Genomic DNA, 25,091 nt, shown 5'->3' on the forward strand with positions numbered 1-25,091 from the left:
AAACCACCACTCTATGATTTCAGTGCTATAAGTCCGATTTCATCCTTACTTCCAGAAAGAAAAAAATAGTTGCATTTGCCATCTGAATTCACTACCTACGGTTCTACAGCTATGTTTTTGTACTGGGGCATTGAAGGACAGCAAAAAGTAGGGACAAAAAAGTCTCTTACCTCCCAAAGCCATCTGAGTGCCTTCTCACCCTGCAAATCACATGCCATACCTTTTCTAGATCAATTCTTTGTTTAGTTTCAACAGTACATCAGCATCTTCAATTTCTTCTATTCTCATCTCAATAAGCAATGGCTTACAGAAAAGATAAACCTATTTTTTTTTAAAAAGCAGGATTTTAAAAACCTGCTTCCTTCCATAAAATTTGTTTGCATGTGTGTATATATACATACATGTTCGATTCTCATGTGATTTCCAAATTAGAACTCAAGTTCAAATGATCAAATCATGCTTACAAAACAAGATCTATAAAATTAAAACAGATTGATGGAGGACCCCTTGCTACCACTTCTACCATATCCCTGACACATATGACTCACCCAGAGGATCCACTTTTCAGTCCCTAGGTGCAGCCAAGCCCTCCACTAAACAAAGCTCTTCCTGACAGGGACTGGGTGAATGCCTCTATAAGAGATCACCACATATTTTCATAGTTTACAAGGATAAAGCAATTACAGCTTCAGTCGTTCATGAATAAAGCCTCTTTAACATTTTAATGAGAACATTAACTCAGCTTCACTTGGTTTGGCCTCTCTAGAAAGTCTGTTAGCCTAAGAGAAAGTTTCTCTAAAAACCAGTAATGAAATTGAGGCCTCTCTGTGCCCCACAGGGCATAACTGGGCTACAAACACTGGCTGGACTATTTCTCTCCTGAAGTAGCCTATATGTTTTGATAAGACTACAGTTTGGTAAATGAAAGAAGGCATCTAAAGAAACACCTTTCTCTCTGCAGTATTTGTGTGCTCGTGTGTGCTCACTCATTTTATATCTGACTTGTCTCCTAATTTGCTTTTTATGTTATACACAGCTTTGAGTACAATGTGTGACTCAATAAATGTTAAATCATACTTTTCTGCAATTTTCCCTTAATCATTTCCTACTGCGTCTGTTCTCTCTTGCAGCATGACTGATTCCCAGCAAGGCTACCAAACTGCCATTCGCCTGGAGACCCATTAAATTCAGCAGAAAACCAGCAGAGTTTCAGAAGCCAAAGGTGAACAAGAAATAATTCCCAGACTCAGTGACTTAACATGAATTTCTGCCTCTTCTCTGGACCAAACCAGGAGCAGAGTGAATGAAAGAGTTTGTCACCTTAAGAGTAAAGCTAAAAAGAACGAATGTCCAAGACACACATGCATTTAACTCTTCAAACGTCTGCTGAGTACGTATTATGCAGCAGGAATTGTTAGGTACTGGGAGTACAAGCCAGGAACAAGACAAGACTCTCACTCCCACAGAGCTAAAGTTCTAATGGGAAAGACAGGTGATAAACCAAAAAGAGAATGTCAGAGTGCAATAGGCACTATGAAGAAAATGCAACAGGGTGATGAGAGGATAGAGAAATAAGGTGAAAATTTAAAGCCAAACAGAGCAAAAGGCTACAGCAAAATCCTCAAGGTCATAAAAAGACATGGAATAACCTTAAAAGCATATTGCTAAGTGAAAGAAGTCAGTCTGAAAAGGCCGCATGCTATACCATTCCAACTACATGACATTGAGGGAAAACTCAAACTATGGAGACAGTGAAAATATCCGTGGCTGCCAGGGGTTGTGGGGGAGGGAAGGGAGGGAGGAATAGGCAGAGGGCAGAAGATTTTAAGGCCAGTGAAACTATCCTGTATGGTACTATGAGTGGATACGTGTCATTATACGTTTATCCAAACCCATAGAATGTACAACACCAGGAACAAACCCTAATGCAAATGATGAACTTTGGATGACAATGATGTGTCATCACAGGTTCACAGATTATAACAAATGTAGCAGTCTGGGGGGGGGATGCTGATAATACAGGAAGCTATGCATGTGGGTTGTGGGGAGCTATATGGGAAATCTCTGTACATTCCACTAAATTTTACTGCCAACCTAAAACTGTCCCTCAAAATAAAGTCTTTAAAATCCTTAAAGTATAAAAGAATGTGGTGAGCTGAAGAACCAAAAAGCCCAGCTTGGCTAAAGCACAGTGAACAAGCTAACCCGCAGAGTGGCTAGAGTAAGCCTGGCAGGTCACGGTTAGAAGCTTGAATTTCATTCTAAAAGCACCAAGAAGCCACTGAATAGTTTCAAGCAGGGCTTGTCATTATGTGTTCTACATTTTTGAAAGGTCACTCTGGCTGCTGTATGGAAAATAGATCATAGAGAGGCAATCAACAGAGGTTGATGATGGTGGTCTAGTCTACAGTAGTAGCAACAGAGCAGTAGAAGTAGATGGATTTGAAAGAGGAGCTGACAGGATTGGTGATGGACAGATTGGATGTAGGGGATAAAGGAGAAAGAGGAATCAAAGATGATTTCTGAACGAGAGGAGAGACCATGCACTGAGATGGGGAAAACCCTAGCTACAAAGACCACACAAGGTGCCATGTGCCATGGTACAGATCTCTGGAAGTTCAGTCCTCCAAGGGAAATCAAGTTCAGCTTGCTTGATCTCTGCCTCAGCATGAATAGCAAATGTGTGTGTGTACACACATATACACAAATATATGCATATATACATGGATATATGTAAACATATATGTTTTAATACTGTTTCTGAAATTCAAAGCAAGTTTTAAATCATGTCAGCAATCTTTCGAAGAACAGAGAGGCAGGGTTGTTATTGTTGTCCCAATTAACATGCAAGGAAGCTGATGGCAAATGAGGTGAAAGGTCTTCTAAAGGTCGCACAGCAAGCAGTCAGCAGCGCTGAAAGGAGGGGCCCGGCTTCCTTTCAGGAGTCCCTGCCATACATCACACCCTCTGCCTATCATCTGGAGCATGTGGAGCACCCTGCAAGCACTGTGAGAGAACATTCTTGGATGAAGTAAGGGTGGGGGTGCTGCTCCCTCACCCATGCCATTTTCTTTTTGCTTATCCCATCAAAGGTGCTATTTTAATAACCCATAAAATGTGGCTGATAAAACCAAAAGATCGTTAACACCAAAGCAAACTTTACAGAGAGCAAATCAAATATTAAGGTATGTTGTGGCATAGATTTTTAGACAGACATTTAAATTATGAACCACGAGGCATCTACTGCACAAGCTCTCCAAATCCTTCTGAGGGCTGCACAGGTGGAGATTCCTCCTAAATGGAAGAAACACTCATGCCCAGGAATCACAGGCCTATCAGTAGCCTCATCTGGAATTCTTCATCTAGTCTTTAGATTTCTCAAAGAACATCAAAAGCACTGCACACATTTTAGGAAAAGAGACAAAAACACTAGAACAAAAGAGTTCACAGGTCTGGTCTTTGTAACATTATTTAAAGGAATACAATTTATCTAGATGAAATTACCACTAAAATAAGTCAGATCATAATTAAAGACACATGCTAGGGGCAGGACTGGGAAGCCTGGACACATTGTTTAGTCTGTATATTACCTGTACAAGTTTTAAAAATACACTTTAATTTTTCATCTACCAGGCTCTCCCTCAGAGCTGTGAGGACTCCCATCACAAATTTAGAAGTCTGAAAGAGAAACAGTGAAGAGGTGTCCGCCTCTATGTTTGTCCCTGTGAGTCATACATTTTCTGTTCCTACTAAACGTGGGTTGGTTGTTTTCTAGTTGATTTGAAGACTTCCTCTCTGCTGCTTTTCTCTAATAATATTTTTCCAAAGGACCCCTACCTTGCAAGCACAGTCCCACTAAGGAACAACAGGCAATTATGCACAATCACAGTGATCACAGTTACTGGGGCCTGAAATAACTGGACTGAGAACACCCACAGAAAGGGGTCTGGGGAAAAGAAGTTTGAGATAGCTGGTCCGTTGCACCCTGACCTCCAGTCTACAGATTTAGAAAATCACTTGTCAGGGCTAAAATCATGGTGGTCATATGTGTTGTCTTCTTATGAAGATGGAGTCATTTCCATCTATTACTGGTTGTCTTGCCAATACTTTCACAAAGATACACGGTAATATGCTCTCAGCACACACAAAGTAGAGTTGAAACTTGCCCTGCTATTAAACACTCAGGTGGGTCACCCTCTGAAACTGCCCACCGAGTCTCCCACCAAGACCCTCCAATAAGGCCTTATCTCCCTGTCCAATCTGCCCTACAGAACCCTTTTTACTTCTGGACACATCACTTTCCCATTTTCTCATATCATTAAAATTGTCTTTCCTTTCTGGGAGTGCAGTCAATGAGATTGGCAGAGAATACAGGAAAGGCAGATGGCAAGCATGAAGGCAAACTGGGAGTAATTTGGAGGGGCCTGGGTTCAGGGAGCCTGCTCCCAGGAAAAGCCTGAGTCAGTCAGCCATGGAGATGGACTGCCGGTGGGAGGCAGGGAGAGCAAAGAGCACATGAGTGGGAGTGGCCAAAAGGAAGCAATGGGTCAGGAACAAGCAAAGATTCAAGATGAGGGCTTTTGGTACCACTATGAGACATCGTACAGGTGGCTCTGAGGCTGGAAGCAGGAGGCTGTAGGGTGCCAAAGCCACCTAAACTGGAAAGGGCAAGAAACTGAGCCTTCAAAAATAAGACAAATACTGACAATCTTCTCCCTTCATACTCAAAACAACCTCTCTCTAGAGCACTCTTTCTCTTCTTTCCTTCAAATCTTGAGCCCAATGTTTGACACTTGATACCTTGAGGTGCCAATTATCATAGTGATGATTCTATAAAGTACACAATTTCACACTATAACTTTCTTTGCAAAGCATTTTTTTTACATCTATGGTATCTTTTAGTTCTCACAATATTGTGACATAAGCATTATTAAATGCACACATCCAGACTCAAAGAGATTTAGAATCATGCACAATGCTACACAAGTGAAAGAATCTGTATCCAAATCCAGGTCTTCTGACTTGCGATCCTGTGCTTTCTAGAATATACTATTAGTCTATTTCTTTTTTGTTACTTTTATTTATTTTTAGGTTTCACTTTATTTTAAATTGACAAACAATAATTACATATTTATGTTAGTCTGTCTTGTCCTCCAATTCTCTATTCTCTACATTTCACTAATTTAGACTTCACTAATTCAGAATTGGTGAGGCAATAAAACATCATTTGATACCCTATTTACTTGGAAATCTGGGAGGTGCTATACAAATGTGCATACAATATATCCAGGAGGCTGAATGGGGAAGCTACCATCCTGAAAGTGGAGAAAAAAAGGAAGCTTGCCTTCTTTTAGTCACCAGGGCCAACATCAGCAATTTAACATCAATATGACATTTTTAAAATGGATTTGCTAACTATAAATGACTTAATTTTGAATTCATGTCTAGTTAATATTCTATAAAACTCAAAAAAATCCCCCAAATATAAAAAATATGATCTTAAACTAATGGTACTTAGTCTACAGGCTAATTTTTAAAAACTATCACATTCTTATGATTTTTGTCACGTCTTTATTATGTAACATAGTATCCTGTAGTTCAATTTTTCTGTGAATTCAGATCTGCCTGTCCTTGTAGAGTCTGGCATAAAGCTGGTTTTCAAATATTTGTTGACTAGATGATGGATGCAGACATGAATGAATGCATGTGTTTGTAAAGTTACACTCCATGTCAGCTGGAGAGTTAAATGCCACTTCCATCAGGCACAATGGACCAGTCCTGGACTTTAAAATTCCATAGATACAGATTCCAATCTAGCTGTTTGTCAGCTACATCATCTTAAGCAAATTACCTCACCTCTGGACTCCAAGTTTCCTCATCAGCAAAATGGTAACAACACTGAGTAGCACACAGGACTGCTGTGAGGATAAAGTGAAGTCACACATTCGATACACTGCCTAGGTTGCAGCCATTAATATAGCTTATTTATCCTCTCTCCTCTCTCTGTCTCACATTTAGCATGACCTCTTTCATAAGACCAACCTTGATAATGGTGTTTCAGTACATAAAACCCTGTTGTAAAGTTAATGGCCAAACATCAAGTTTATTTACAATGACTCAATTTCCCCTCTACTAACATTAAACTTATTTATTCATGGTCTAGAGATATGTTGTTATGCATAGCAGGTGTTCAATAAATTTTGATAACTTTAGAAAAAAAAATTCCAGGGAATTGAAGCTCACTCTTTTAGGCACTAATACTCTCTTCATTTGAAAGCTTTCAAAAATATACTATACCCTCAACCACTATGCTGAGCAGCAGGTTGAAAGAACTCTAACCTCTTCTTGAGTCAGTTATCAACATGAACTTAGACTTAACACTGTAATGAAAAATAATTCCTTGAGGGTTTTTTAAGTCAGTAGATCTGCTTGTACCAAATGTTCCCAGATTTCTATGCCATGACCATTTCTTTCCATTTCTTCCTGTGATCAGCAGCATGAGACACTGGGGAATGAACAAGATCAAGTCCCTGTCATCTTTGAATGGTTTACCAGGAACAATTCCCAGCTATTTCTTATCTGTGGCCTCATGACACACACACACGTTTTGGTAAAAGCTTCAAGGAGGGACCCTAGTCAAAGGAGGACTGCTCCATCCCTCATGTTTAACACATAATACCTAGTCAACAAATATTTACGAAGTGAACTGAGTAAACAGTATGTAATTTTTGTAATTAATATTTGGAGATAAAAACTATTTGTAGTTTCTATTTGGAGATGTTTTTCTAACCCATGGCTAGGCCCTTTACTCATTTGTGGCTATATTTCTTCATCTTTAAGATAAGACAATTGGGTTAAATTATCCCTAAGATACTTTTCAACACTTACATTCTATGATCTAATACTCCAAAGCTCCAGATGATAGAACTGCTGGAAATATGACCACTGGATAAGTGAGGTATTAGAGGACATAATGAATAAACAATGCATCCTTTGCCTTCAAATGCAAAATCCTATCAAAAAGATATTATCTGCATATCATGGAAACAAATGCCCAAAAGATTAGCTTTCTTACTTCTTTCTCTCACCTGAATACCATATACAAGAGTAGACATATTGACCTTGGAGTGTAAACATACTGACCTTTTTATTTTTCTTGTGTCAAATGTTCATAATAAATGAAAAACCTAATATATCTCAAAAGAAGTCAACTGCATTCAGGCAAATACAACCCTAAAGGGGTTTTTCTCATAACTAAATGCAGTAATGCAATGCTTCACTACCTTTTGTTCATAGTTATTTCCTCAAACACCACTTGGTTCATATACTAATTTATTCACATTTTTTTTAGTGTTCCAGTTTTACTCTTTATACAGAAATGAAATCCAACTTTCTTAAAGTATGGTTTAACTGTATTAAAACTAAAACTTCTAAATTGAAAGAAGTTTCATAAGTGTACACAGAAAAGAAGTAGATGCTTTTAAATAACAAGTCAAATATTTTTCAACAAGTACCTTGGGAAGGCATTCTGAGCACAGCTTTGCCCCTAGAGGCCCAGGGCAAGAGAAATCATGGACAACTCTCTATTCCAGATAGGATGGTGTTCCTTCAGTTCAATTCAAAGTATACCTTCCTCAAGCACTATACCAATTCTAAAGGGGATAAAAAATGAATAAATACATCATCTCTGCCTTGGAGAAGATGCAGCAAGACTGAGTGCATAGAGTAATGACATTGGAAAATGATGTCCCAGGATCAGATCCCAACTTCACCATAATTAACTGTAAAACTTTGGCAAGTTATTTAACCTCTCTGATTCAGTGTCCTTATCTGCATAATGGTGATGATAACAGTACCTATCTCATTGAGTTGTTATGAGGACTAAATACAGAATTACTCCTAAAGCATTAAGAACGATTCCCAGCACACAGCAAGTACTCAAGGTTAGTATCATCACTGCGAACATACAACCCATGAACTATTTTTTTTCTAATTAAAACTGAAGCTATAGCAGATGTCAGGAAATGAAAAGACAAAAACAATCTGGAAAATTATTTTTCCAGCCTTCATCATTATTCTCGTGTCTTCCTGAAGAATCCTAACTACATCTATTCCTCAGAGAGATACAGAGATAGCAGAGAATGGAGATGTGAAGAAGGAAAAAACAGAGAAACATGAAAGGAGAGAAAGAGAGAGAGAGAAAGAGAGAGCAAACAGGAGGTGCATTTCTGTATTATCCAAAGCCATTAGAAAGGCAGACATTGAACTAAAGTTGGAGAGAAGGCCACACTTGATGCAGCCCTGCCCTACCCCTTTCCCTTCTCCTCCCAGAAACTCCTTCCTCAAGCATTGAGCTACCACACTTTTGTCCTAACCATTTCTGTGCTTTTCTTTCCCGTTTATATTTTTGTTTTATAGAATATGAGGAGAGACTTTATATGTTTTATAGAATGAAAAAGGCTTTAGAAGTTGCCACCTAACACAATCCTCTCAATTTATACATGAGAAAAACTAAGGGCCTGTAAGACAAAGACATTTGTCCTGGGTTGTATAGCTCTATAATGGCACAAACAAAATCAAAACTGGACTCCCTAAGTCCATGCCATTTCCCTTAGGACAACAAAATGTATACATTTACCCAAATGCAATATGGTTAGCCCTTATCCCATATGGCAGATATTTAAATTTTTCTCTTGGGAAGAAAATCTTGAGAATTTTTTTTAAATGAGTTAACAAGAATCTTACTGTTTTTAATTTAATAAATGTGTTTTATTATTGACTTTATTGCTTGCTAAGTCTGAAATTAGATTTCTCTATGTTTGGGCAGGTCTTGTCTAACCAATAACAGGACAACCAGACTGAAATGAAACAGATATTCCCACTTGGGCCATAATGCATAAACACACACACACACACACACACACACACACACAATCAAGAGGCACTTAAAGTTTCAGCACATTCTCGTTGTCACTTTTCTGGCCTGTGTTTAGGAGAAGGAGATATTAAATATTATAAGGCTCTTCTAATATACAGACTTCAAGTCATTTATCTTCCAAACGAGGAAGAAGTTTCCTGTCATTTCTCCATATGCTATTTCTAACCCCACTGCCTGCCCACCGTACTCAGTAAGTTTTCATATCTGGGCTCAGAATGTCCTCAGTATGCCTTGCCCAGATCAGGTCTATGGCCTCCTAAATGTTCACTGCTCCTTACTCCCAGCCTTCAACTCCATAATGAACAACTGAGGCTCTGAAACCAGAGCCTTATAATAATATATTTTTTAAATAGAGCCAATAAGTATACCTTTCTGTTGTTGTTATATCTCAGATCTTTAAGTATAAGGATCTGGATAAAGCAAACATTTTAAAACAAACAAAGCCTCCTGGTTTGCTTATACTCTCCCCATTTCTCTAGTATTCAAGGTAGCTATCTTCTCTTCCATTCACTATGTGGGGCTTCATAAATGATATGAACTCACTGTGACTAAAGGAAAGGTTTTGGCAGTCTTCTCACACTTGTTTAGATAATAGGAACATCTGAATCTGGGCCACTAAAACCAACTCAGTTCCACGGTCTAAATAGGTGTTTACTTTTAGTAGGCTAGACCTGCAGAAAGCCAGTTTACTAGAACCATGCTTGGTAAGTATTATTTACGTGGATCTATACTACTACTATGTGTTTTGTTTTCCTTTTTCTGTTAATTTTTCTTTCACAGCAAATGCAGGCTGGGCCACCATGGGTGGTGGCGGTTGTAGCTGCCATTCTCATTCATATGAAATTCAATAATAGAAAAAGTAGAATTCAACATTACAAAAACAATTGCAAAAATTAAACACTCAAAGCTCAGAAACAGTTGAGCCAAGATTTGAAAGTTTCTAAGGAAGGGGAAAAAAACACATTGCTGCATCCTCCTACCCGGCATGCCAGCTAGCAGTGGCAGTTCAGTCTCTCCAGATGCCTCTCAGAAAAAGAAATGCCACAAATATAACAGGAGTTGAGATCCTGGGGGAGCCAATTAGATTTAAGCTGCTTTCAAAATTCTGTAAAAGAAAAAAAGGCATTAGAAAAAACCTGGCACTTGAAATGACATTTTATGTGTTCCGCTTAGGGCCTTTGGAATACTATTCATATAAGGGCTGGTTGCCATGCTTATAAAATAAACTTTGGGTTTTTAATATAACAGAACAAAATCATTAGCTAGTAAAACAAACTTAGCTTCAGAGGGAGAATGTGGCACATCAAATCTAAGGTATCTCATCCTTTATCTTTGGAATTGTCAGCCAAAATAAGACAAATTAGGCCAAGGTCAATGGCAGACACTCTACTGAGAAACTCTCCTCCTATGACTGGCTGTTGTGTAGTACTTTGAGGTTCTGGCACTTGTCAAGCAATTATTTGGGGGTGAGCTGCAAGGCAGCAGAAATTTTCAGGCCCCCCACCCAACATCATACGAGTTCCTCAATTGCCTTTCGATATCCCATGGCAAGAGAGGGAGGGGTTGGGAAGGAAGTGGGGAGCTCAGAAGGGACTGCAGTGTCTCCACAGTTACAGAAGCAGGTCTGGGGTCCAGCTGGTGATGGGGAGAGATGCACTACACTAATGTAATGGCTATTTGTCAGTCCATTATCACCTTTCCCAATGAGATGCAGGGCAGATGCATCAAAGACAAGAGAACCAGACAAAAGACAGAGAGATTTAAAAATACACCAACTTCAGTTGGGTTTTTGGGATGATTTCTTTTCATCCCAAGATGAAACAGCCACAGATCCACCTCCAAACTGGAGGCTCAACCAGGCTGTACCCTCAGAGCCCACTCACTCCTTCACCTTCTCTTTAATATGGTATGAAAGCAGTGAGGTCCAAGAAGCCAGCACAGGGGTACGTGCCCTCCCGAAAAACATTCCAGGGCTACAGGACAAGGACAACTTTTTGTTCTACCGTGTAGTTGAATGTCTTGGCGACACCACCTTGACCTCCTCCTCCTGGTAGAGCGGTGGTTATTTCACTGCCTCTGCCCGGAATTCAAGTCTATAAATATGTATTTAGACATGGTTCTGTGTCAGCCACTGAACCATGTGTCGCAAAGAACACTATGGGAAGAGAACTCATATTTTGCCTCCATAGATTACCCTCTAAGCTAATGAAGCGTACATGTCTGTAAAGGAAGCAACTTTACTTGCTGAAACGCTATTATTTTCAAGGCCTACCTTAAAACGTAACCTACTCCATAAGGTTGCCCTAACCAGAAACAACATCTCCCTCATTTGAGGTCCTATGTCCTTGTCTATCTTCTATTTTAGCCATTTATGAAATTGTCTTATTGCCCCTTTAAATTCTTTAAGCAGTGATATTTTAATAACTGGTAGGAGCAATATGTCAGAAAATGTCAAGTTCTTGACTGTGTGGTAGACATAGGTATCTCAATTATTGAGGAAACAAAGTGGTCAGAAAGGATTTCACTCAGCTATATTTGATGGGACACTAAAATTGAATTGTCTAGAGGAAGGTGTTAAATTAAGTAAGAAGATGAGCAAAAGTCAGATGTCCCAGGATGTCTCCTAGCACAGATATTTAAAATGCAGGAAGTTCTGACAACCTTCTGAGTGGCCATGAAGGGTGATCAAAAGTCCTTTTATAGCAGATTCATCAGTCCCATGATAGCACCTCTAATCCACACTAGTGACGGTAACAACTGGGGAATAATAATACATTTGTTTTTGAGGCCCTGGAACATCTCTGAGGACTATCACCCTACAGATAACAGGTAATCTTCAGAAGCACTTGAATTCCCATGTTTACATTTACCACAGTGACTGATATGACCTCTTTGGAGGGAAGGAATGAGTAAGAGCTAAACTAAGCCAATGCTTCTTTCTGCATAGTAGCCATAGTCAACCATAGACAGCGAAGGTGTGTCTCTTTACAGATTTTTTGAAGCAATATTTTTCCCTAATTACAAAATAGGAACGCATATGTTATACTCAGTCAAACCAAAAAAAATAATGATCACAGCTAAATAATACCAATATAAATATTTGAACTTTGTAATGGTTTTCAAAGAAGTAGTATTTAGAATGTCTCTTTAGAGCTGCTAGTTTTTAGAAATTACTGTCCCTTAAGCATTTACTTTCTTTTTGGCCTTACTGTGTAAATCATGCTGCTCTTCCTCAATTTCCCAGGATCCCCAAGGCCGTTCTCTACAGTGCTTGCTTTAAACAAAACTTGGTGCCAAAGAGTCTGCCGCAGCTTTCAAGTTCACCCGAATGACACTTTCCCACAATGGGTCTCTTCATACTTCACTACATCCGGATCTAGTTGATCCTCATTTTCTGCACAAAGTCACTTCCCAGCAATTGCAATCTGCATCTTGCATAGTTTCCTTCTATTCTCCTGGGTAGGTTGCTGCCAGGAAGGCAGAGGAGAAGAGGAGCTTTTTGATGCTAACAAGGCCTCTGTGTAGGACTCACAGCTAATGGTAAGGAGTTGAGTATGGCATTTCTCAGGGGAGCCCAGGTGAGTGAAAGTGTAAGGGCACAGCTGACAGCCATGTGCGTACCTCGCTGCTGGCCTAAAGTAGGTCCTCCAACCTCTGAGCAGTAACCTGTTCATGGCTTACATCATGAAGAAATGAGTCAGTGTACTTGGCAACTCATGCCCTAAAATACGTAAGGCCTGAACTCAAAAGGAAATTCTGAAAGAAAGGCATTATATGGTGACAGGTTTTTTTCTTTAAGATGCTGGTGGTAGGATAAAGGCTAATGAATTATGAACATCTGTATTATTCTGCTGTCTTCCTCCTTCTGGACTTTTAGATGATTGTGAGCTCAACTTTGAGCTCAGCTAGTATTTTCTCCTGGCCATTCTGAGAAATGAGAACACCTTTGCCTGCTGGGAGGCATACCCATTACTTATCAAATTAGCCCTCCTCGGGAATCTAACAGACTTGTCACTGCCTTTAGAAAACCCAGAACACACACACACACACACACACACACACACACACACACACACACACTACATGGTTGAAACACTCAGAAATCTCTTAATATATGTGAAGTCTTGGCCAACATGCAGCAACCAAGGAGTCAAAAGTCATGTATAAGTCCTTAGGATAATCTTTCAGCAGGCTCTTGCCACTGTCATGATTGGAATAGCAAAGGAAAAGCACCTGACCTTCTAAACAAAGAAGAAACAATCAGTAAAGCTTAGATATTGGGACTTAGTAACAAAAGATAACCTTAAGTAGCTCTCGGGATATACCAGGACTTTATTTGTGTTATCTCATTTAATCCTCATGATAATATCTTGAGGTAGACTGGTGGTATTAATATTCTCATTTTTTAAGATGAGAAAATCAAAGCGTAGGAAGCTTTAGTAACTCATTCAAGTCTCCCCAGTTAATCAGTGGCAGAGATGGGATGTGAATGCATGCTATCAATTACTTCTGCTCATCAGTGGTCAATGATATTTTCTATCAGGATTAGCCTACATCCAATAAATTTTGAAAGATGAAGGAAAAGATGAGCAGAAAAAAAAAATACAGGAGTTCCTTATTTTTTTAACAAAGTGAAGACAATAAAGGGAAAGAACACATTGTCAGTCCATTTCTGTGTTATCTGGCTTACTGAGGCAAAAGGAGGTTCTGAAGTTGAACCATATGAATGTTGACCCACAAAGACCAGGGTTTGTTCTTAGCTAAGTGAGTCTTTGGTTAAAGATTCTCACGTAGACTCTGAGACCTTACATACATGGTATCACACTCATTCAAGTGCAATTTGCCCCATTTGGCTATTTCCAGTAGTCAACACACAGAAACTGAGTTGTCCTCCTGTGTCTCCTTGGGGAGGTCAGGGAGGGGTGGTGACATCATGGGAACAGTGTCTGTCTTCTCTCCTATGACTCATCCGAGTACGTCAAAGAAATGCTGCTAATGCTAGTCCTGCAGCATGAATTATCTGATCTGCCAAGCAAACTCATGTGGAAAACAGCATACTCTCTCCATCACAGCCCCAAAGAAAGGTGGGAAAGGCAGCAATGAAAAATTACTCATGCAAAACCAAAGTACAAGAGAGGTGAACTTTACTCACTTCCTCCGCTCCTCACAAAAAAGTATATATACATTTCCATTTTCATGTTGCCAGAAATAGGTAACGACGGAATTTGCTTCCTCCTCTGTGCTCTCACACCACTTTGTACAAATTGCTAAATTACAATGCTTACCATATTGTCCTATAATTAGATTTTAGGTGTCTGCCTTCTCACTAGTGTAATAACTCCTTTTTTCTCTTACCATTTGTATTCCAAGCATCTGGTATCACATTTAACAAATATTTGCTAAACAAACAAATGAAAGGTTGAATAAATGGCATTTGCTCAAGGGCTCTAACTAGGACAAAAAGTAATGTTCTTTTTCCTCTATTCTTTGTGACTGAAGATGGCTGACACAGTCATATTGGACGGGGGAATGGATCATGTCAATCTGGAGTATTGGGTGTCTCAGATGTTCTGGCAATTACTGAATGAGTGTTGTATGTGTGGTTACACATGTATCTCACAGTTTCCTCTGCTTTTGTATTCTACAGAGTTTGTCTCTTCCCCACTCGCACCCACCAAGCCAGCCTATTTCATGATTGGCTCCGTTAATCACTTATTTTCTTTGAACTTAATTAGGTCAATTAAAATCCTTACTCTAAGAAGGCACTCTTCTTATTTTAAGTTCCAGGAGAGACAGGAGGGCAGGAAACATAACGATATTACCCTACAGTGCATGCTATGTTCCAAGCATGATGGAGGCTGGATATTCAGCAAGACTCAGTACATCCACAGCCCTTCCTCTTGCAGAATTTACAGTCAGTGGGAGAAAGCGAGATAAATCATAAGGCCAATCAAATGTAGTAACTATAATGACAGACAAAGCACAGGGTGCTATGGGCCACACAGGAAGGAAACCAAAGCTAATCTGGAGATCAGGAAGAGCCTCTAGACAACATACCTTTTACATTTTGACCTGAGAGATAAGTGAGACTTATCCAGGTGAAAGGAGAATGTAGGAAGAGGGAGGAGGAGACCCAGAAACTAGAGAGAACACAATATAAACAAAATCCTCAAAGCTACTGAGGAGGGCTAGTGTTTAAGTGAGAAGGCAAACTCAGGCTCCAGCTACTTTCCCATTGCCCTTATCCTAAGGGCAATGGGAAGCCTTTGGAGGATTTTAACCAAGGTAGTGACATTTGGATCTGAGTTTCGGGAGAGAGACCTGGGTTGTAGGTAAAGTCACATAGATTTGGGAGTGGTATCATTATGGGAGGTTAACTGCAGCAACAAGTAGACCTTCAACATTTCCTTTTAGCAAGATTACTGTGGCTGCCATATGGAGAATGGATTATAAAACTGTGAGATTAGATGTGCAGAAACCACTTAGGATGCTATTTCAGTAGTCCAGATGAAGATGGTAATGGTGACATTTGAAATGGAAAGAAGTGGATGGGTTCAAAAGAATACTAGACAGAATTAGCAGGCATTGGCAATTGACTAGATGAGAGGTTGGCAAAATTTATCTGCAAAGGACCAGATAAGAAATGCTTAGCCTTTGCCAGCCATATGGTTCCTGTCACCACTACTCAACTCTGCTCTTTTAGTGAGAAGGTGGACATAGACAATATATAAATGAATGAGCATGCCTGGGTCCCCATAAAAACCTATTTACAAAAAAACAGGCCATAGGCCAAATTCGACCCAAGGGCATGCCAACTCCTGGATTAAATGAGGAGTGTGGCAATCAGAATAGTAAAAATGGCTCCCAAGTATGTGGACTTGGCATCTGGTTGTCCGGGGCAAGTATTTGCAGAGAAAGGGGCACAGGAGAAGGAGCAGGGTCAGAGGGAAGGAGGCAGTGACCAGTTTTAGACAAGCTGAGTTCAATATACCTGAAATATGTCACCCAAGATGTGTCTAACAAGCAGTTAGATAGTTGGATCTCAGTTTCAGGAAAAAAGATCTGGGCTCTAGGTAAGTTGTTTTAGTTAGGGTCATCTAAAATATACTAACAGGCCACAAAAATCAGTGGCTTCAGTAATAAGTATTTCTTTCTCATATGATGATAGAACTCAGGCCAGGGCTGGGGGGAGGACAGTTGTTCCAGGAGCCCATACGATGGTAGCATCCATTCTACTCAGCCAAAAGGAGGAAAGTTCAGAGATAAGCATTTGTAGGAGGTTTCTATGGAGGGATATGAACTGCCAGAGAGGTGAGAAATGCAGTTTAGCTGTGTTTGTTTCTAGGATCAGGGGTAGACTGAATTTTGGTGAACAGCTACCAGGATCTACCACCAGAGTAAAAAATACATAGAGAGGTCAAGAAGGCATGAAAATGAATAAAAGTGATTCAGGCAACTATAAAGCATGAGACCAAGGTCAGAGCTCCGAAGAACATTGACCATTGTTAGGAGATACACTGAAGAGATAAAAGGAAGATCAGCAAAGTAGAAGAATGACAAAACAAAAATAAAACGAGGAGACTGTGTTAGATACTTAATCAATGTATGTAGAAATGTGAGTACAAATTTCCTCATTAAGCACTGAGCACATCTCCGACAAGCTGACATTATTTGGTGCCTCTGATATTTAGATGAAAAATAAGCCAAATTGGATTTAATAGAAAATGGCAAAGTCAGCATCTCGAAAAAGCCAGATTTTCATTACCATGCAGATGGACTGCTTTAGGGCTATGTGTCATAATATTCATTTTTTCCATTTACTTTTGTGTCCATAAATCAAGCTCTCTCTATAGGTGAAATGTGTATTCTGCATCAAACATTTTATGTGATCTTATACACATATGAACTTAATATAAATATGAATATACATCTGTCGTTGTATACATACACTCAACACTCACAGGATTCATTACCAAATGCATTTCTTTTTCACTTCCATTTTTTGCAATTTTCCATGCTCTCTGCTTTGCCCAAGGCTTCTTCTCCACCACCCAAACCATCCCACTTTGCATGTCTGTTCTTGGCTTTCTGTGGAAAGACCAAGGAAAAGAAGCTAGACTTCACCCTGATAACATTTTAAGACCTTCTCCATTATTACAGAATACAACAGAGTCTGTAGCCTGAATGAAAAATCCAGGCCAGAACATCCATGCCCCGTTCCTTGGCTCTTCCTCCAAGAGATCTCAGCTAGGAAAAGGAAGATCTGAAATCTTGCTGGCATGTTACCAACTAGCAGAGTGGTATCCATCAATCTAGCCTCTTCTCTCTCTTTAGAATGTAAGGTATTCAGGGCAACCATGGGAGTTCTGAGATTTTTGTATTTAGAACACTCTTTTTGGCAAAAGAACAGCCAGCCTTGCTTATAAATAAGTTTAAAAAAAAAAAAAAGACAAGTAGATTTTTTAAAAAAACTTCCCAGGAGGCACTCATATAGAAAACAAAATTAGTAACCTCTTCTACTTGCCCAGCATAAATTATTAGTGTACTCAGCCTGACCAAGTGACAATTTATAAGTCTGAACACCATGGTGTTCAATAAATATAATTGAGGATGGTGACAATGCTACCCATATTTCCTTACTTAATGACACCCAGTTGGCAGTTCAGTAGCACAAATCATATGCATTTTACTCTTCCTTTACTCGTCTTCACACTGTAACTCATATCAGGAATGAATTTAACCATTGGAAATAGCCTTCCAATTAGCAAAATTAATTTTTCCTTTGATTTGAAAGAGACCAGCCAGTGGATATAAGCAAGGAAAAACTCTGAAAGCAGCATTTCTGGCTTCTGTGAGGAGATTTTCTGTCAGCTCCAACAAGTCTTTCTTATTGCTACTTTTATAGGGTCATCATTATTCAAAGTCTGCTAGCTTCAAATATCATCTGCAAAGCACATCTAGAAATTTAGCTGCTGATGCAGATAATGTATGAAACTGAGAAACCACAACTTGTTTCCCACTGGCTAAGTTAAATATGTAGTTTAGAAGATTTTAGAACCTCTCAGCTAGTCTGAGGTGGGAGAAGGGCAAGAGTTCGCCAACACCATGTGTACATAGCCTGTGAAACTTCTTAGACATTTGTTCAAAAGAATATGTGAATGCAAAATTCACAATTTGGACATTTTATCTAGCCTTCAATTGGCAACTAGGCTGGAACTCCATCAACTTTGTTTAGTCAGATCCTTCTCTCATCTCTGCCATTCTTCTAAAGCCACAAAGTCAACCCTGCCATCTCCTTCTCTTCACAAGACAATCTTGTCTCCTCTATGTCTAGAAAATCGAAACCATTTACTAATACTGTGAAACTTAGGACCACCTTTCACTCTCCCATCAGCATCATTCTTCATAAGTAAGTACCAAAACAAGTCTTTCATCTGCCTCTGTTCTCTCCCTCCACCACCCCTATCTTAGTCCGGGTGCCCGTCACTCCTTACTTAGACTAGTACAGAAACCTCTCGTCATCTTCTTGCCTACTGCCTAATTTCTCTGGAATCCATACTACTCATCTTCCATGAAAAGAAAAAAAAAAACTATCTAAAACACCAATCAGACAGTATCATACCTCTGTATAAACCCTCACAACAATTACACCATCTGAGAATAAATCTACATTTATCCCATGGTTACAATCTCATTTCTCATGACTTCTGTCACACATTTCGCACCATACACACACAGCTGCTAGTCCTCACCTAAGAGACTTTCACATTCAAGTCTCTGCCTAGTATGCACCTCCTCATTAATCACCCCACCCTCCCTTGGCTCATTCCTACTATATCTTTAATGTTCATTCAGGGGTAATCTCCTGGAAGCCTATGGACTTTTTTTTTTTTTTTTTTCCCCCGAGACGGAGTCTCTTTCTGTCACCCAGGCTGGAGGGCAGTGGCACAATCTTGGCTCACTGCAATCTCCGCCTCCCAGGTTCAAGCGATTCTCCTGCCACAGCCTCCTGAGTAGCTGGGACTACAGGCGCATGCCACCACGCCTGGCTAATTTTTTGTATCTTTAGTAGAGATGGGGTTTCACCGTGTTAGCCAGGATGGTCTCAATCTCCTGACCTCGTGAACCACCCACCTCAGCCTCCCAAAGTGCTGGGATTACAGGCATGAGCCACCGTGCCTGGCCACCTGGACTCATTCTTAATCCTCTCCAAACACTCTCTACCTAACTCTGTGAGTGAACTCTAATACTTCTATATGTGAATCTACTTTTTTATCTCTGAATTAGTGGATGGTAATTGACATATGGAACAGAATGGAGGAAAGAGAACTAGACCTAAAGATCCAGGGGAACTTAGTGTATGATGACTGGGAAAGCCACAGATTCTGAAATAATGGTGTTGGGATAACGTTAACATACAGAAAAAATAATTTTGGATTCTTACCAAGTATCTTCCCCCAAAATTAATTCCAGAAAGATTAAATCTTTAAATGGTTTTTAAAATCACAGAATTAGAAGAAAATTTAATGGACAATTTCTATAATCCAAGGGGAGAAGTTTTTCCAAGTATAATTGTAAAAGCCAGAAACTATAAGGATTGATACATTTGATCGCACAAATAAGTAGCTTTTCAATTGGGAAAAAAAATGCTATAAATCCAAGTAAGAAGACAATCAACAAATAGAGAAAACTGCATATTTAGCACATTGCCTGACATCTAATTTACTTCGCATAAACTGATTTATATGTAGAGGGCTAATCTCCCTAATATATAAAGAACTCTTTTGAACCAATACAAAAAAGACAAACCTCCTATTAGAAAAAGCAAAACAAATGACATGAACAGGCATACAAATTGCCTCTAAATTTATGTAAAATTTTCAAACTCCCAAAGAAGTTCAAATTTTACATGTTTTGTATAACAGAATACAAAGATTTTTTAAAATACTCTGAGTTATTGAAGACGTGGGAAAATGGGCACTGTTAAATACTGCTGAGAGTAAACTGATAAAAATTTGTGGGAAGTAGTTTAAGAGTACATATTAAAAATTATGACCCAGAATTTTCACCAGAATTTATCCTAAATAACAACCTAAACATCTATCAATGAGGTGTTCTTAAATTATAGTAGCTCTTTATATTACAGTATCATGTACCATCAAAATCAATAACATGCATATTTACAAAAAAACTACACCTATGTTATAAATTTATTTTAAAAACTATATTTGAAAACAATTTATAACACAGTTGTGTTTTTAAATAGGTGTGTTTACACGTACAACAAGAAAAAACTTGGAAGGATATTTCTCAAAATGTAAATCATCATCATCTCTAAGAGGTGGACCTATGAATTTCTTCTTTATACCTTCTTTCCTATACATAGATTTTTGAATTATCTGACTTTTTTTTACAAAGAGCATGTATACTTTTATAATTAAAATTATGAACAATAGAATTATTTCTACTGTTTTATAAGAATGGAGAAAGACAAAAACCAATGTTTGTGTGAATGGATAGAGAAGAGTCACATGTCTAAAAAAGCTGCCATTTTAACTAAATTATACCAACCACAACCAAGGAACACTCATAAAGTCCAGCTTGTACAAAGTTTGCCAAATCCAATTAACAAAATACCATAGACCGCCTGGACAATTAACATTATAGTTTTCCTTTTCTGAATCTTTCTCATACACAAAACAGTCAGCTACTATTCTAATTCCAGTGGCCGTGAAACAAGAATGAACTGTTTCATAGCCATTCAACTCTGATCATTCTTATAATAGAAAAGGTGAAGCTAATTTCCTCTCTCTCTGTCTCTGAAAGTTTGCCCATCTTTTGTCACAAAAAATGTTGGATGACCTTTCAGCTCTAAGGATAAACGCATGCATAGGTTACCAGGACATGTTGCAAGTCTATATGCATGTTCTCATATGAACAATAATCATGTCTATGATTAGCCAATAATTCTCACAAAACAGAAGGGTATCAGTGACATGGGCAGAAAAATCCAACAAACAAAAATGTCAACTAAGCTTTAAATTCGTTTTATTACCCAATATTATAAATTTTATTATCCAATATTAGTTTAAGTCCATCATTTTAAAATAGGGTTTATTAACCATAGGGAGTATGGGGAAGCTAGGACTTAGTGACTTGTCTTTCTGAGAACAAAAGAAGTAAAAGTTATTTATAGTGACCTTTTAATGTTTACCTTAGAGCTGCTAATCAGATGTAAATTGTCACCCCATGGATATGCATAATCAACTTTATTCCCTTTGCTAATTGAGAAATAGAGCTGTTAATGTCAAGAAACATTTAAAAAATGCACCAAGCCTGCTCAGTGGAGCAAGTTCATTTTAAAAGTCAGAGTTTCCATATGGTAAAATCATGGAAATTAAGCTTAGGAAAAAAAAAAAAAACAGAGAGAGAGACTAATTTGTTGTTGAGCTAGTCTGTGATAGAACAAAATCAGTCTTAACAACCCCAAACCTGGAAATTTTGACCACTTCTTATGTTCAAAAATAACTCCCTCAGCTCTTACGAAAAATAATTCCATCACATCCCTCCAAAGTTCATGTCCTGCTGAGTTTATGCTTTCCCACCTGCAGTGGGTCTGGCTTAGCAGTCACTTTGCCAGGACACTCATACAATGCAGTTCACACAAGTCAGTCCTCTTTCTTTTACTCTCTGGTAGGTCATCTTTTGAGTTTCCTTTAAAACTGATCACTGAGAAGTAAATGAGTGAGTCGTATGCCAATTGTGTAAAAAGGGGATGATAATATATTCCCTTGAGTGATACTTGAAGATTGCTGTCACTTTTATAATGCCACATATGGTAGAAGTAGACAAAATTTTAATTTATGGTTAATCTTAGAAGAGATGTGGTTAAAGCAGTCACTGGCTGCAAGGGACCACTTTGCCCTCTCCTATTCCAAGACAAGACTCACTTCTACCCTTCCTCAGTGACTTCCTTGTTTTATAAAACCCAAGTTTTCTCCCGTTTCTTTTAGACAATCCTCATTAGTGAACATTCTCCCCCTTGAAATAGCTTAATTAAAATCTTCTCCTTAATTGTCTGCTGCATTTTGTCTAAGAAATTAAAGCCAGCCCTAAGCATGTGCCCCAAACATTCTCTTCTCACAGGCAAGGCCAGCAACCATTCTGTTTCTAGTGAGGATAGAAAACACAAGTCACAGTGAGAAGAGCACAAGCACTAACCGCACACATCTATGGCACCTTTCAAGATCCTGCAAGGCAGACTTAGTCCTGAGAGAGTGGGGCTTAGTCCTGAGCACATCTAGACTTCAATCTCCTGCAGTCACCAGGCCCCACAGAATGATATGTTCACAAAGACACACCTGATGTGAACTGCATGCTCTTCTGAGAATGTAACCCATGATTAGCAGAATAAGCTCATATTTTTTTTTTTTTTTTTTTTTTTTTTTTTTACCGTTTTCTAAGTCTGATATATTTCAAAATGATTTTCATTACATACACGACTGATAAGGGAAGTCATTAACAGATGACAGTATACATAGTCTTCCACCTCGAATGTAAATGTATCTCATGTTCATAAGCCTGATTCATGTGTTCCCACCCCCCATGACCAAACCCCCTACCTTGGAAGGCTGGTCCCTCTCAAGCAAGGTTTTCAACATTGAGCAATGTTCCTGGAACCCTCGCAGAGCCTGTTGCTACCACAGGGAACCTTGTCAGAGATCTGACTTTCGATGCTGAACGATGGGGTTCTACTCCAAATTAAGTGGCCTTTTCAAGGTTCAGACCACCTTAAGCTTTTTAATTTTAATTTTTATTTTTTGAGACAGAGTCTCACTCTTTCACCCAGGCTGGAGGGCAGTGGCGCAATCTTGGCTCACTGCAACCTCTGCCTCCCGGGTTCAAGCGATTCTCCTTCCTCAGCCTCCCGAGTAGCTGGGATTACAGGCACCCACCACCATTTTTAGTAGAGACAGGATTTCACCATGTTGGCCAGGCTGGTCTCAAACTCCTGACCTCAAGTGATCCACCCGCCTCAGCCTCCCAAAGTGCTAGGATTACAGGCGTGAGCCACCGTGCCCAGCCCACCTTAAATGGTTCTTTACTCCATTCCCACCACACACTGCAGGAGTCTAAGTAGGGGTTACCTAACCTCTCTGAGCCTTGATCTCTTCATCCATCAAAGTGCTTTAACTGACCTAATCACAGCCAGAGAGTTCACCTTGGTTCAACAAAACATATTCAGACCCATTCTCCTTTTACTTTTAAAAAATCTAACTTTTTTTTTTTTTTTTTTTTGAGACAGAGTCTTGTTCTGTCACCCAGGCTGAAGTGCAGTGGCGTGATCTCGGCTTATTACAACCTCCGTCTCCCAAGTTCAAGCAATTCTCCAGCTTCAGCCTCCTGAGTAGCTGGGACTACAGGCACGCACCACCGTGCCCAGCTAATTTTTGTATTTTTAGTAGCGATGGGGTTTCGCCATGTTGGCCAGGCTAGTCTCGAACTCCTGACCTCAGGTGATCGGCCCGCCTCAGCCTCCCAAAGTGCTGATATTACAGGCGTGAGCCACTGCACCCGGCCTCATTTTTTTCTTCACTTATAACAAAATAACAGTTTTACTGAAATATGATCCTTATACCCTAAATATTACCCCTTTTTAAGTGCACAGTTCAGTGATTTTTAATATATTCACAGAGTTGGGCAATTATCACCATTATTTAATTCCAGAACATTTTAATCATCCTCAAAAGAAACCCCATATCCATCAGTAGTCACTCCCCATCCCCCCACTACAACCCATGAGAACTACTACTCTACTTTCTGTTTCCATGAATTTGCCTATTCATTTCATATGAATGAAATTATATAATATGTAGCCTTTTGTGACTAGCTTCTTTCAGTCAGCATAATGTCTTCAAAGTTCATCTCTGTTGCAACATGTGTAGGTATTTCATTCCTTTTGATGCCAGAATAATATTTCATGGTATAGATATATTAATACCAGATTTTATTTATCTATTCATCAGTTGATGGACATGTGGGTTCTTCCCACTGTTTAGCTATTACAATTGATGTTGTTATGAACATTCATGTACAGGTACTTGTATGGAAATATGTTTTCAGTTCTCTTGGATACATAGCTAAGAGATATGCTGGGCCATGTGGTAACTCCATGTTTAACCTTTTCAGGAACTGCCAAATTGTTTTCCAAAGTGGTTGTGCCATTTTCTTTGCTATTTGATATATTTTGGTTCCTTCTGTGTCTGCTTTCTGGTTTTTGGGGGCTCAGCTGGGAAAGTAATTGGGATACTTCAAAAGATATTTTATACATAGTGGACAATTTTTAGCCATTATAGGTAGACACAAACACACAGTGGCTGATATGAGCTTGGGAGCCACAGAATGTGGTGCTATAGGGCACACAGAAAGGATATCCATGCTAGTTAGCAACGATACCTGGAGTTCAGGGACCAATTTAGGAAGATCTGGGTGGGTTTGGATATGATATAGCAATAAACGACACATAGATACACGCACTTAGACCTTTATCTCAGATGCTTACACTATAACCAGGACAATTCAAGATGTACATAAATAATGACAGGACACATTTTGGAGATTCCTTTGCTTTTTTTTTTTTTTTTTTTAAGAATATATAAGATTACTTCCAGCTGGCCATATCAGAGAAGATGGTTTTGGAACAGAAACCATCTTCACTGGCTCTTGAAGGATAAAAATGTTTTAAACAAGCAGAAATGAGGAGTTGCATCTTAGGCAGAGGCAACTGTATAAAGAAAGGCACAGAGTGAAACATACAAATGAGGAGTTGGAAAAAGACACAAAAGAAATGAAACAATTAATATTGAATATGAACAGTGATTTAGAAGGTGGAATACAAGATGACTCTATGTTTTTGGCATGGAAGATGGGATAGACCATTGTGCCATTAACAGAAAGGATGGTCAAGTCTGAAGGGAGAACTAGTAGGAGCGGGAAGGAAATGAGTTCAATTTAAGACATAGATTGGGTTTAAGCTATCAGGGGAACATATGTAGGTAGGGTCCATTAAGCAAATAAAAATATAGAATCAGAGCTTCAGAAATATATTTCTTAATAGAGGTCATTGCTGAAGCCTTCAGTGGGAACACAGGGA

At 39.1% G+C, this 25,091-nt stretch overlaps 1 protein-coding gene across 11 annotated transcripts in view; it reads right to left on the reverse strand.

The window, feature by feature from the left end:
- Positions 1 to 25,091, reverse strand: part of ENOX1 (ecto-NOX disulfide-thiol exchanger 1) — a 571,794-nt gene that overhangs the window by 462,318 nt on the left and 84,385 nt on the right. The window contains exon 2 of one of the 11 annotated variants that reach the window (XM_063714806.1): positions 9,919 to 10,043. The exons of 9 other annotated variants lie outside the window; for them this stretch is intronic. The gene's annotated coding sequence lies outside the window, so the exon portion shown is untranslated. Of the gene's footprint in view, positions 1 to 9,918; positions 10,044 to 25,091 lie in introns of those variants that run through there. One more of the 11 variants, XM_054528964.2, reaches the window with a different exon arrangement.

Source organism: Pongo abelii, chromosome 14 (assembly GCF_028885655.2).
Source record: "Pongo abelii isolate AG06213 chromosome 14, NHGRI_mPonAbe1-v2.0_pri, whole genome shotgun sequence".
Taxonomy (NCBI): domain Eukaryota; kingdom Metazoa; phylum Chordata; class Mammalia; order Primates; family Hominidae; genus Pongo; species Pongo abelii.